General features: G+C 42.7%; 1 long non-coding RNA gene across 1 annotated transcript; it reads left to right on the top strand.

Annotated features, from left to right (window-relative positions):
• The first annotated feature begins 503 nt into the window (after positions 1 to 503).
• On the top strand, positions 504 to 12,100 carry LOC126539085 (uncharacterized). The gene is made up of 4 exons (XR_008613712.2): positions 504 to 1,007; positions 2,432 to 2,547; positions 7,174 to 7,233; positions 12,032 to 12,100. It is a non-coding gene; the product is annotated as an uncharacterized lncRNA (long non-coding RNA).
• Positions 12,101 to 13,938: the final 1,838 nt, after the last annotated feature.

Below are 13,938 nucleotides of genomic sequence, written 5' to 3'. Positions count from 1 at the left end.
CCTCCTCACTTGCCCTTGCTTTTTTCATGCCACCGATTCTCGAGGTTCAACGCAGACTCCTGAATGCAACTGAAGTTACGTGATCACCTCACCGTGCGACCAATTTCATGCGGGACCGGTAGCCATTTCACACTTGTTCGCTCCCTTCACGTTAAATAAGTTGTGCTGTAATCTTTCGCGGCGCCTTATGTAACCTAGTATGCTACGTTCCCGTGTTATCTAGACATACATGTTCAAAGTGATGTTTAATATTGAGGGATTGTTGTGCATTAGTGAGTGACAGTGTGCGAAGCCAGTGTCGCAGATAAAGGGAGCGTTGCGGCGAAGACAACTTAACATCGAGAGCGAAAGGGTGAGCGCAAGAAGCCAACGACGAAGAAGCGACGCGCGTGATCTCTGATGCGACGTCAAAACAAAATACTAAGACGAAAGAAACAATTAAGGACCGTACACGTTGTGTGACGTAGATGAAAATGAAGGAAGAAGGAGAGATGAGCGAGAGACCAAGGGACGTGTATGATGCCGTTTGTACTTACATACAATCAACAAAACGAATAATTTTTTATTGTTCTCTTATAATTTGCTTGTTTTTGTATGTATCCTTTTTTTCTTTTTTTGCTCACATCGAATTGGTAACACTCCAAAAGAATAGGTAATCGTTTCAGCACGCAATTCTTGGCCAAACCCCTCGTGTGCGTATGAGCCACAACATGAGGCCATTGTCATCATCATCGAGACCCTAGAACGGTGTGGTTGGTGTTCGGACGCAAGTCAGCGTCCCCTGGTAGCGGGAGAAAGCCGTCGGGCCGTGGGCCCTAGCGTGATAGCCAGGATGCCCGTAGGGGTATCGTGGCTATCACGCTCTGGCCCTGTCGCTCCCAGTCCAGGTTCACAGGCCCAACCTGTGGAAATGGCGGTGTGCGGTGGTGGTATACCTGTTGTATACCTGTTGCATTTGGGACTTCACTGAGAGAATAAGAAGGAATCGACGATGGACTGCTACGCAAGTAAGCGATTTAAGTGTCCTTTTTCGTTGTTGGTGCACGCCGCGCGTGCGAAATGCACGCGATGGCCGGTGAAGGTCTCAACTGTGTTGTGTGAGCATGCCCTGTCAATGCCCTGTAACGACATTCCCGCTTGGTCATGAGGATTGATAAAGGCGCGGCATTGCGAGTCTGTGATAAATGGTGTACCGTTTGTTGTGCTGATTTCTTGTAGAGTACATTGAGACGCGTAGGCAACATCAGCGACGATGTCGTCTGTAGCAGTTCGTTATCGGCTGTATGTGGCAGCTGGTTTACAGACGCTGCAATTCCAGTTTAGCAATCTGTTATGCTTTGTTATTGGCACTGCAAAATAAAGTGCAGTTACTGTTCCCCTTAGCAATCTCTCACGACGCGCTGTAACACTATGTTAGCCGTATTCGGCGACGCATTGCATCTCAGCGAAATTCTATTTTGTCATTAAGCTTAGGACGCAGTGTCCTGGATTGGCGTGCATAATCGCTGTCTTCATACTCGTAAATGAAAGATTGCTTCTGGAATTGAAAGTCTGCTTGTGTATGAAGACCTCATAGAGCATGTTGCATGCGATACTCCTACATCACAATGAATGGACGGTGTAGCGTCCTTGCTGCCGTAACATCGTGCGATCTGCAGTGTTAGGTAAGACTGGTGTAACACGGTGCCTTGGAACACTGTGGGATCGAGCCCGATCAATCGTGCGCGATCGCACTTGAAAGTGTCCGCGTGTACCCATAAGGTTCGCTGGAGAAGAAATTGATTATTTTTCTAGCTGGCAATCGGTATCAGATGTTTCGCGAGTTTTTGTTTTTGTTTTGTTTTTACTTCAGACAGCTACCAGGCTGACTATCAACGTTCTGAGGCAATACGTCAGCATTTAACGTAACCTGGGAGTGGATTGCCACGTAAATTTTGCCCATCTGCGGCCGTAATTGTAAAGCAAGCGCATGTGATAAGTAATTTTTAACGTAACCTTGACACAGAATAGCGGTGGCCAAAAGTGGATGTCCTTTTCAAAAAGGACATCCAAAGTTAAAAATGTTCCAAACTGGTATAAAAAAATCAAAAGGTGTGTCAACACTGATGTTCAAGGCTGGTTCTAATACTGACTGTCTCTAGTTGCGTAGACTAATTTTTAGCATATAGGCTTCACTACAATAATTATTCTAAAATATATGTTTTGAGTTATGTAGAGCAAGATGTCTGCTGTTTTGCCGAATAGAAGGTGCTTCATGAAGTCTTTTTTTTTAAATGAGTTGAACGATACAATTGAAGACACCAAACGACACCACAGCAATCGGTAATTCGGTGACGAGCTTATGTGCAAGAGTATTTGTATACGAAAATGTTTTTGCTTTACTGTGGACGACCGGTCTGAAAATACCTGGTATTATTTGCTTCAATTGCAGCTATTGCACCAGTGAAGGATGTCTCTATGCCGGTTTGCGCTCAGTTTCTCAGCCAGTGGTCCTGCTTGCAATGTCAGTGTGCCACAGCAGTCTGTCTAATGGTGCTCTTTGTTCTGGTAAGCTGTGCCATTCTATTGTATATCTGCCTTGCATATGCAGTCTTAATGGACAGTGACTGCAAATTTTGGTGGAATGACGAGGCCTATGCAAGTAGAGTAATTTTTGCAGATGCATTCAAAGGATAATTGATGATTTGTTTTCCTGTGCCAACAAATTGGTTCAGCATGAGCACGTCGACTTGAAAGGGATATTGTTTCATACCTGACTTGGGTGCACATATGAGTGGTGTTTTAAAAACACTTATAGTGCCAGAGTTCAAGATTTGCGGCAACAGATAAAACACGCACCAATAAAATAACTGTTTGTCCAGTGTTGACTTAATGAGTATGCAAAAACACTGCACACTGATCGCTAGCATGCATGAGCTCCATGGTAACTAAGATTAGTCACAAATAAGCTCACTGTGAGCTAGTGTTGAGCTAACTATTACATGTGAGTTTGCTATGATGTAAATAAGTTCAACATTGGAAGGCAACGTAACAAAGTAAAATTATTGCCTGAGCTCGCAGCTGCGTTGCGTGGTCAGGCGACCAAAAGATATGAATATTTAAAAGGGAACGAACAGTGCTACTGCCAGTACGAAGTGACAGCGTTGTACACAGCAACATATTCCCTTTGTCCTGTCTGTCGCCCTGTTCAGTTCCCTTCTAAACATGCACCAAGCAGGCCAATTCAGAACGCTCCGGCAGGTTGATCTGAATACTTCGATTTTTCAAGCAGGTTAAGTGATGACACGCTAGCATTGTGACAGCTATTCTGAAAATTATGTCTGCTTTGAAAATGTGTCATGAAGATACTTCACTGCTAAAAGTTTGGTGTACAACTGCACAAAGCAGCATCAATAGCTATGTTGCTCCGACATGTTGTGTCAAGGGCCTGTGCATAATTTGTAAGATAATTCTTGAGTCGTCAGCCAGTTTGTCCTATATAATTGCGGCTGCAGGAAAGTGGGATATTGTAAAGAGCAGCAACTGTAGTATCTATGATCTCCAGCACATACTTTCTTATGTAAAGTTCACTTGTTACCCTGGTCCGGTTAACATTTTGTACGTGCCCAGATTGCTTGGCACTGAAAATAAAAAGGTTGTTTCAACTCTCTGAGCAATTTGCTTGAATTGATGGTTGCCTTTGTGTACAGATTGCATAACAGTCATAGGCCTTGGCTTTCTCGAAGTTGTCTGACCTGAGACGTCAGCTACGTTCAACTCCGTTAAATGCTTCGTGGCAATGCATGCTAAAAGGCAGTGCGAACGCACTGTTAAAAGCAAACATTGTACTTGGTTATGGAAGCTCCCCTCCACGTCGGGGTGGTGCCAAGTGTTAAACGTGCTCTCCGGTGTTCCTGTAGCAAAAACATGCTTCTGTGTTCAGGTGCACCAATAGAAAAGGTAAAAACACCTTTGAGTACAGGGAATAGCTCCAGCTCGATGCTCACCACAGAAAATCCTTCAGGCCCAGATAGCGGAGCGTGCCTTTCAGTAGTAGTTTTGCTTACTTGAACATGCGTGGCACTTTGTAGGAGACATTAAAAAGGTGCTCAACCACTTTAATTGCGACTTTTCACTACCAAGAACACTTTCAGCTAGTCGTAAAACACTAGCTGCTGTAAGAACCAGCGTAGTAAACGTATTCTGCTTCATTGGAAACTTCCTACCCTATATGACGTGAAGTAAGGCTACTAAACGGGTAGAGTGATTTGTTTTCTGTCTTCTCTACAGTGCTAGATGAGCTCATGGAAGGGGGAAAACTACATTTCAATAGGTGAAGTGCCAACAGAGACAGCACAGTCAGAAAGAACAAAGACAGGACAAGGGGCTACTTGCAACTGTTTATTGAGGTCAAGACCGCTGAATATATAGCCATGGGGAGAGGGGGAAGAAAAAAAGAAGCACTGATTATGTGAATGCGCATGCGCGAAAATATGGAAGATGTATATGAAGGGACTCATAAGATTAAACAAAATCTAAAACTTATCTAAAAACATGCATTCATTTCTGTAAATAGTCGGAGAAGGCGTGTCGACCCAGGCGTCCCCTCTTTTCATAGTCTGGTTGGCCTCCAACAGTTCACGTGCCACAGTGTCTTCGCTTTTAAACAAGATTGTTGTATCATGAAGCCTTGCTTCACATACTTGCTTATTCGCATTCTCCCATGCCTTGCAATGAAGCAGCAGGTTTTAGCCATAACCATTTGTGAGTGAAAGCTTGTGCAACTGCAGGCGTTCATTAATACATCGACCAGTTTGTCCGGTTGACGCCTTCCCACACTTCAGCGGTATGCAGTATACGACCCCTTCTCCGTCCTTCACAAAAGGGTTTGTGTGTTTACTAGAACACTCTACTTTCTTAGTCATCATATCCAATCAGACGGCACAAAGTAGCAAGCTTTTGGGGCACGGAAGAAACCACAGGGATTTTGTATTTCTCGATGACATGTTTAAGATTATGCGGCACTTTGTGAGAATACGGTATCACCACTGCTTTAGATTTCTTTTCTAATGTTTGACCTTCTTCACTGCTTCAGTTTCTTTCTTTTTTCACCTGTTTCAACAACGCCTCCAAAACATTGCTCAAAACCAAACAAGGAAAGCCAGCTTTCTTCAACTTCAAAATCTGTTCGTCAAAGCTTTTGTGGGCCTTATGACAGCACAATTCTTTAAGGGTGAATTCAAGGCACATAGTGGCAATCGCACGTTTAACAGTCTTGGAGTGCGTAGACTTATACTGCAACAATTAATTGCAGGGTCGGCATACCGACCTCGTGCCCGCAAGGAATTTCTGCCGTATACAGTGGCGATACCGTATCCTCACGAAGTAGCGCGTAATCTTGAACACGTCGCCGCGAAATGTAATATTCCTGTGGTTTTTGCCGTGCCCCGAAAGCTCGCTACTTTGTGCCGCCTGATTGGATCTCATGACTCTAAAATTAAACTGTTCTATTAAACATACAAGCGCTTTTGTGAAGTGTGAAGAAGCGGTCGTATACCGTGGAAGTGTGGGGAAGAGTATATCGGACAAACGGACCGACGTATTAGTGAACACCTGTGGGAGCACAAGCTTTCACTGAAAAACTGTTATGGCTTAAACATGCCACTTCATTGCAAGGCCAGCAGGAATGAGAATAAGGAAGTATGTGATGCAAGGCTTCATGATACAACAATCGTGTTTAAAAGCAAATACACTGTGGCATGTTAACTGTTTGCGTTGGTATATATGTACTCTTTATTTATGAATAGCAATAATAAAAAAGAAAATAAGCTGATAAGAGTAAAAAATTTGATATATTGTTATTTTCAAGGCTTTGAAAATGTGCACACGAGAATATTTTGCAAGGCTTAGATGTTCGTGCTCCTACACTAATATGCGCATTCATAGCGTAATCGAAGTGTGTAGGTGCACGCACTCAAGAAGACTGCGGTTGTGTGCCCATCAAAAAAGCAATGCGTGTGGCAAAATGCCGCTAATCTTCATCTTATCGCCAACCAGATGCAATAAGTTTCGCGAGTCTCAAAAAAAGAAGGAGCAACGGAAACGCAAGCATGGCAGCATCCTTCCTATGCGCACCGCTGTGAGCACTAAATGAGCGAGAAACAAGCAGTAGCCTTTTGAGCGATTAGTAACGAGATAGCCATCAGTTCTATCGCTAAAACAAGCCATGTATCGAAAACTCGGAGAGCGAAGGGTGCAAAAGAAATTCCCTGTATTTCCACATAGTGGCAGCACGTGAAATAAAGCAAAGGTTAGGAAATTGGCGCGCTTTTTAAACCTACACACGGTGCCGTAAATATACGGCATCGACCATTTTTGTACTTGTTCGCGGCACGCTATATTTACGTCATTGACCCTCGAAGGGTTAAGGAGTCACGCTCCTTGAAACAATTTCTCTTAACAACATAGGAAAATACCGCCTGAGAGTCTCCATCTCTTACATCTGCTGTGTTGCACATCATAATTGTAATAAAACTGTATTTAGTGCCTGCACAGCATAGGCCACATGGGGTTTTATCACACTTTGTCTTTTCTCCCCCTGCGCCAGGTCTTATATTAACAACTGCTACCTGCAGGCCGTCATAAAATTGCTTCAACATTGTGGACAGATTCCAATATTTTTTTCTAACCATTCTCTCACGTGATCTAAAGAAAATTAACTTGATTAGCCTGACATGAAGATGAATTTGAAATAATTTATTTATTATACTTGCTTGGCAGCACGGAACTGTTCCTTTAACCAATATAATACTTACAATTCACCTTTGTATTTCTGGGTAATATGGTTAGTTATTCACCAGAAAGGATGCTGAATTTTCCACCTTCTTAGCGTAGGTTAGACGCTCACTTGTTGGACTTCACAAAGAGCGACTTGTGGTTGCTAGGAAATAAAGGTTTACTGAAAATTTTCATACATCCAATTTATTTCTGCTTACTAGCATGTTTGTATTAGCATGTATTTCACAAAGTTGAGGCACCATAAAGTACATTCTATCATTCAATGTCTGTGACATGGTTAAGCAGGTTGATCATATCTAATTAGAACTTCCTATGTTCTGGGGCACTTGTTAGCAACCTAAATTATGTGGTTTGGTGCTGTCAGTGTAAGCCAAATGTCGTTTTTGGTTCTCCCAGGAAGGACGCAAGCATTGTTGAGGAGCCATTTGACCTGCCGCCACACTAATATTGTATTTGGTAAGGTCTATTACAGATCTTATTTCGTGTAGTACGTGCTATAATTCTGTACAATGTGTTCAAAACTTCAGTAAGTGGGCTGTTCGACAACAGGTGTTTACAAATTATAATTATAAAAGATGTTCAAGGTCATTAGTGATACAATTGCTGCTCACTGCTGAATTTTTTTCCCAATAAATGATGAGTCATCCAGCAAGCGCGGCTCTCCTGGCTAAATATACAAACTTTCATATACGGTTAATTTTTTATCACAAGTGCACAGCAGTCGGGGACAACTGTTCACAGCGACAATTTCATAATATTAACTTACATGCAAAAGTGAGTCAATGGTCAGGTATACTTATGAAGTTTTATGAAACGTGTTCCTCATCATATTGCATACTTCATTGAAAAGTTTGTCGCGGAATCCTCACTTCTATGAACGGATCAACAGTTGTCGAACGATGGTCGTCTCTATAGTCAATGTTTGGGCAAGAGGCTTGTCTTCAGCGCACTAACAAGATACCTTGCCATGCAGCTTCAGCTGATCAGTATGAAGACATTACATAGGATAGGAACAGAAAGCATTAGTGGGCCTCTTCGATTATCAGTCCTTGACAGTCCTGGACTGCTTAGCACTGCTGTCCCGCATTCGATTTTCTCAATCAGCTTAGGAAGCCCCGCCCACCAGTCCGAGAGCAGCCAGTATCGAATTCGTTTTACCAGAAGTCACAGACCCTGCGGACTCTCAGAGCTGTCAGCAGATATTTGTTCAGACATATGCAAGTAGCTAGCAGACGGCGGCTGTCTTAAAAAGATGCACGCGGGCTTGACGCCATGTTGTAAAAGACGCTGTTTGTTTATGTGCACTTTGCGCGTTCCAGACAGCAAATATCATGCACTCAGCTATCACTTCCCGTAAATGGATGCTTCATGTGCCATAATGCGAGGTTTTCATGAGTGGTCTAATTGCTGCAACCTTAGTCCTTGTGTTTTTTAAGACAAAGCTCAGCGATCAGGCCCAAATGCTTGCTTTTCTTGATGTGTTTCGTGAAATCTGCCATGCTCATTGCTATATGCATAGTAAACAGGTAGATTTCACTTTTCAGATGAGTGAAACTGTTTGCGAGGAAACGTATCATATTGCACGTAGATATTTAATGCTGGTAGCTGGCGTGGCATACAGGGTGTCTCACGTAACTTGACCCAAATATTGAAAATATGCAAATCCCACGTAGCTGGACAGAACCAAGGTAATGTTGTTTGCCCTCGCTTGGAGATACTCATTTTTTTCATTTTTCCAGATAAAATAATTAGTATTCAGTAAATAATCAACTTCTCAAATATTATGAATAATACATGCTACATAAAAGTGTTTTTCCTAGCGTGAAAGAAGCCTGCAAAAACACACTAAATTGTTGCGTGACTGTCCTTTCGCAGTACTTTGCGTGTATTCGCTAGCTTCTTTCTCGAAAAAACACTTCTACGCAGCATGTCTCGAACAACAGAAAGCTGTATGGTGAGCTTTTCATGTTGCTCTACAATTTTCTCATGGACACTTCTAATGTAATTATAATATTTGAAATGTTCCATAATTAACGAAGATGAAATATTTATTTTGGCGGAATGAAAAAATATCTGAGTATATCCAAGCTACGGCAAACAACATTACCTTGGTTCTGTCGAGCTACGTGATATTCGCATATTTTATTGTTGTGCTCAAGTTACGTGGGACAACCTGTATAATCAGAGCTTCACCAATTGCTGTTGGCATGTGTGCTGATCTGTTCTGTTACCCAAATTCGAGATTTCGCTTTTGGATGTGCAGGATTAGTAGACGGTGTAGACGCGCTCTGTCCTAGACACACGTCCGGCCTTTAGTAGACGGTTTCACGAGCTTTGAGGATATCGGCCTGTGCATTGTGGGTGAACAGGGATGTGGCACAACCGTGTTTTTGCTTATTTTCGTGTGGCAATGACGCTTAAATATTGCAGGAAATGAATGAGCTGGCTTAAATACAGCGGTTAAGGGGCACGAAGAGCGAGAGCACGATGTAAACTGAGCTTTGTTAACATGTTCAATGTGCTCAGGCTGCGATTCCATTATGCAAACTTTATGGTTGTATCGACGACATGGCCTCTGAGACTGCACCATTTTGAAAACCACGCTACTCAATTTGCTGGGTAGGGCGCTATCTACTAGTAGCTAAAAGCACGAGGTCACGGGATTGAATGCCGTTCATGGTTGCCGCATTTCAATGGGGGCAAAATATGAAAACACCCATGTACTTAGATGTGGGTGCACGTTAACGAACCCCTGGTGGTCGAAATTTCCGGAGTCCTCCACTACGGCATGCCTCGTAATCAGAAAGTGGATTTGGCACGTAAAGCCCCATAATTTAAGTAGCTAAGAGCAGACAACAGCAGCCAGGAGAGCGACTTCTAATCACGGTGCTTTCAAACAAAACCTCGGACAGTCCCAGGCAGCTGGATGACATGACTGGGATGCGCCCTTTTGTCAATGCTAGCCAGAGCGGAAGCCACAGGTGGTTTGCGGACAGTCTGGGACTGCATAATCGAAGAGGCGCAAAGCTCTCACACACATTATGTCCACTGCAGGACGAAGGCCTTTCCTAGTAATCTGTAAATATATCTGGCTTGCGCCAACTGAGTCCATCCTATGCTTGCATATTTACAAATTTCGTCATGGTGCCTAGTTTTTTTTTTTAATTCGAAAGCATGCCCTTAGGCATAATACAAAAGATGTTAGAAATACACGAACAGATTCGACTCGTGCAAGAAATCTAGGAGTGAACGATGATGGGGTCCATGAATCCAACGTTCAAGGTCGGGTGGGCGGCCAGGCCGAAGGCCTGTTGCCCGGAGATGGCGGAGACGGCTTAGATGGAGCCCTGGGCACGTCCATAATAGGTGTGTCACTGTCACATTTTGGATTCCTGTGTTGCAAAATGGGCACGATGAGCCGTAAGGACCATGGTATTGTTGTGGCCAGAGAGTCATGGTGCCTAGTTCTTTACCATCCTCAACAGCGCCTTTTTTATTTATCATGCGTATCATTTTTGTCGTTCCGTTGCTTGTTGAGCAGGCCTTCATTCTCAAGCTTCATTTTTATAGTGCCAGGTTTCAGTTTTTTAGATTAGTTTTAGCACAATGCAATGGTGGTACTTTTAAGACTAATGGTAAGCAAAAGATGGTGACTCAGTAATGTGTGACTTAAGACATCTAAACAATTTATAGTCTTTAAATTTTTTTCTACTGATCCAGGACTCCTGTGACTAATTGCCTTAAGTAACATATTTCATTGCCTTCTTGCCTTAGAAAATATAACTGGTGCCTTCTTGCAAGCCTTTGAAGTGGCAACATGTGTACTGCAGATAGTAGGGCATGTCCAGATAAATTCAACTGCACATGCCTGGCGATCACTTTTAATTTTGATTTAAAAATTTATTTTGCTGCCCGAGCCTGGCGACAATGAAATCAACCTTAGTTTCCCAAGAAAAAAAGGTGTCTCTGCAAAACACAATATAGAATGACCTGTTTAGTTAGAAGCATTTTCCCTGGATTTTACCGAATGTGCATTTTGGATAGATACGAAGGAAATGGTGTTGTCGCTGTGGCTTTAAAAATATTTTGTACCAGACTGCAGGCCAATAGCATTAATTCTAACTAATTACCACAGAGTATCCCCACTACGGTATAAAGAAAAAAAAATTTTGGAACGATACATTGCGCAAATTGACCAAAGTTTTTTGTCCTTTGCATTTATTAACAGCATGGAATTTGGCCATCCTGTTGCCATGAGTCGTAGAAATTTGAGCAAATAGCTCTGTTTTCATTGGCTCTCAAAATCTACAGGAAATTCTCATTTTTAGGCATGTTAATGAATTACTCTACTTCAAAATTTTTTTTGAGAGGCTTGATTCATTTCAGAAATTTCCCGAATTAAGCGCATTCACATTAAGCAATGCAATCTGGAAAAAATGTGTTGTATTATTTGTTTGGTTATGGGATCGCAAGTGAAGAAGTGGACAGAATAAACAGTATTGCCTGCCGGAGCCATGTATGGGGTCCAGGCATAGTTGCAGGTTTCTTTTCATAAAGGGCAAATTTTTCGGTGAACACAGTGCAATAGTATAACTTTTTAGGAAGATGGGAAGGGTATGTCGATGCATTCACGACCGTAACTTTCAATTTTCACTGCTCGAGTAAAAGAACATTACACATTGATACTTCTTCCGTGACACAACAAACCATATCCGAAAGGGGCTGACAGCTGTTGAGACAGTTGTGGTGCAAGCATGGTTTCTTTGTATTTTTGCTATTCTACCACCTGTCAGCTGGACAATATCTTTGGCTTGCTTGTTCTGCGTCGGAAGTAAACAACATGCATGGTTTGCGCTTGTTTCAAGAGTGCTTCATTGTTTTAGGAAACAGTAAAATCTGCAAGGTGTTTTAGTGGAGCAGTGAAAGTTTAAAGCTATGGCCTACAGTATGTGGCCATGGCAGCTCTACCTAAATATGGGAAATGTAATCTCCGAATGTCATAATGTGCACGTGACATCTTTGGCTGTTCCAAGCAAACCATCAATTGACTTGGGTCCTTTCTATCTGAAGCTTTTTATCCTATAAGGCTACGAATGAATATATACAACATGGCTGAGTCTGAACCATTTCTTTTGACAAGTGCACTTGTAGTGATAGTTGTGAATTAGAAATCATGCTTTATCTGAGTAACAATAGTGATGATGACGGTAAATAATTGAACAGCCTTAATTGATTGGTGTGTCTTTCTCTTCAGGCAAAGCCGAAGGCCTCTGCAAGCAGCCAGTCATTCCAAGTCTCAACCAATCCTTCCTCTAGTCAGTCAAAATCTAGTGTCTATGCGGAAAGGACTAGCGCAAGAGTGGACACGGGACACTAAAAAGCTGACAAGGACAGGCGTAAACTTCGAACCGTTGTTCATTACAAATAGGTATCTATATGTACTCTTGCGCCCTTGATCTTAATCAGTTACAATCATGCAAGTCAACATGGTCATCGCAAATAACCGAGCGCACCAAGGCCTAAGGAGGCTTCCCGCATACTGACACCAGATATACAAATTCTTTAACAGTCAGTGCTATAGGGATGGCTTGCTAAAGCAGTTGCATTCTGCCTTAACCGCTACCTCAATGATGAGTCTAGCGTTTTCTTTCACACTGCTTGCTATTATTTCTGTTTTTTTTAAAACAGCCGATGATATTTGCATTGGGAGGAATGGATTCCAAGGAAACCTTCTCTCCCTTTTTGTACTTTCTGATTATGCTCCTGTGGTCTCCAGTTTAGGCAACTTCCCATTTGTCCCAAGTAACGCTGCCCGAAGGAAAGAGGTATGCTATACACTATTCCTCTTGAGCACTTGATGAAACCCTTTCTGTGCACAATGTTGCATGATTTTGATTGTCTGCTGACAGGGCTGGTTTTGGCACATAACTGAGATAACTTGTGGGGTGCGGGAAAGACGACCGAAACTCCCGCCCTTTGGCCTATTTTCTTTAGCGCATGCAGGATAGCGTGAATGTATGGGATGACTGTTAGATTCCTGCGAATAGTATCACTTAGGTGTAACTATGTCCTGTCAGCAGACAATCAATTTCATGCAACATCGCTCACAGAAAAGGTTTCGTCGAAATGCTCAGGGGGAGTAGTGAATAGCACACCTCTTTCCTGTGGGCAGCGTTACGTGGGACAAGCGGGAAGGTGCCTAAATATGAGACTACAGGAACATAATACGAAATACACAAGGGAGAGAGGGTTTCCTTGGAAGCCACAACTCCCGATGCAAATGTCATCCACTCAGAAAAAACAGAAATAATAGGAAGCAACGCACAAGAAAGCACTAGGCACATCATTAAGGGGGCAGATATCGCAGAAGGCAACGGCGTTAGCAAACTATCCCTAGCCTTGACACTAAAGAATTTGCATACCTGGGGTCTGTATGTGGGAGGCCGCCTTAGGCCTTGGGGAGGCCTTAGTGCGCTCTTGTAACTGACTATGATCAAGTGCACAAGAGTATACATACATGCCTTTTCGTAATAAACACTAGTTGGAAGTTCGCACCTGTTCTTGCCACCTTTTTAGTGTCCCGAGTTCACTCTTGCGCTGGTCACTTCGGCATGCAATACCAAGTATCCCGATCTCACACCCTGCTCTAGTGTCTAGTCATACAAGTTCTTTTTTTTTCAGTAAAGCAGAATAAACACAGGTTCTTTCAGATTCAAGAGGCTTGTTTCTCGAACACAAATCTGTATGTATGCTGTGTTGGCTGTGACAGTTGGGTGTAGAACCCAAGTGCAATGTGACAACACTGACACGAAGAATAAGCGGTGTAGAAAACAATGACACTAGGAGGAAACATGCAAACACAGCACGCTCTGTGTGGTGTATTTCCTGTGTGCTATGATTTCTGCCCCATTTCCAGCTATATCTTAAATGATGTCGCAAGTTATCCACGTTGTAATGTACGACTTGGCTGGTTCATTGCCCAAAATAACTTATTCCAATGAACGAAAAAATTTGGCTGGAGAACCCGAGCATTACCATTTACAAAATATAGAAATCTTGCAAACGGCATTTGCACCTGTCAATACGAAGCAGCATAAGGTTGAGCAAGTTGATATGGATTGATGGTATGGAAATGCAAGCACAGAAAACATGGACACAAGA

This window comes from Dermacentor andersoni, chromosome 3 (assembly GCF_023375885.2).
Source record: "Dermacentor andersoni chromosome 3, qqDerAnde1_hic_scaffold, whole genome shotgun sequence".
NCBI lineage: Eukaryota > Metazoa > Arthropoda > Arachnida > Ixodida > Ixodidae > Dermacentor > Dermacentor andersoni.
This window is presented reverse-complemented; position numbering and strand designations above follow the sequence as displayed.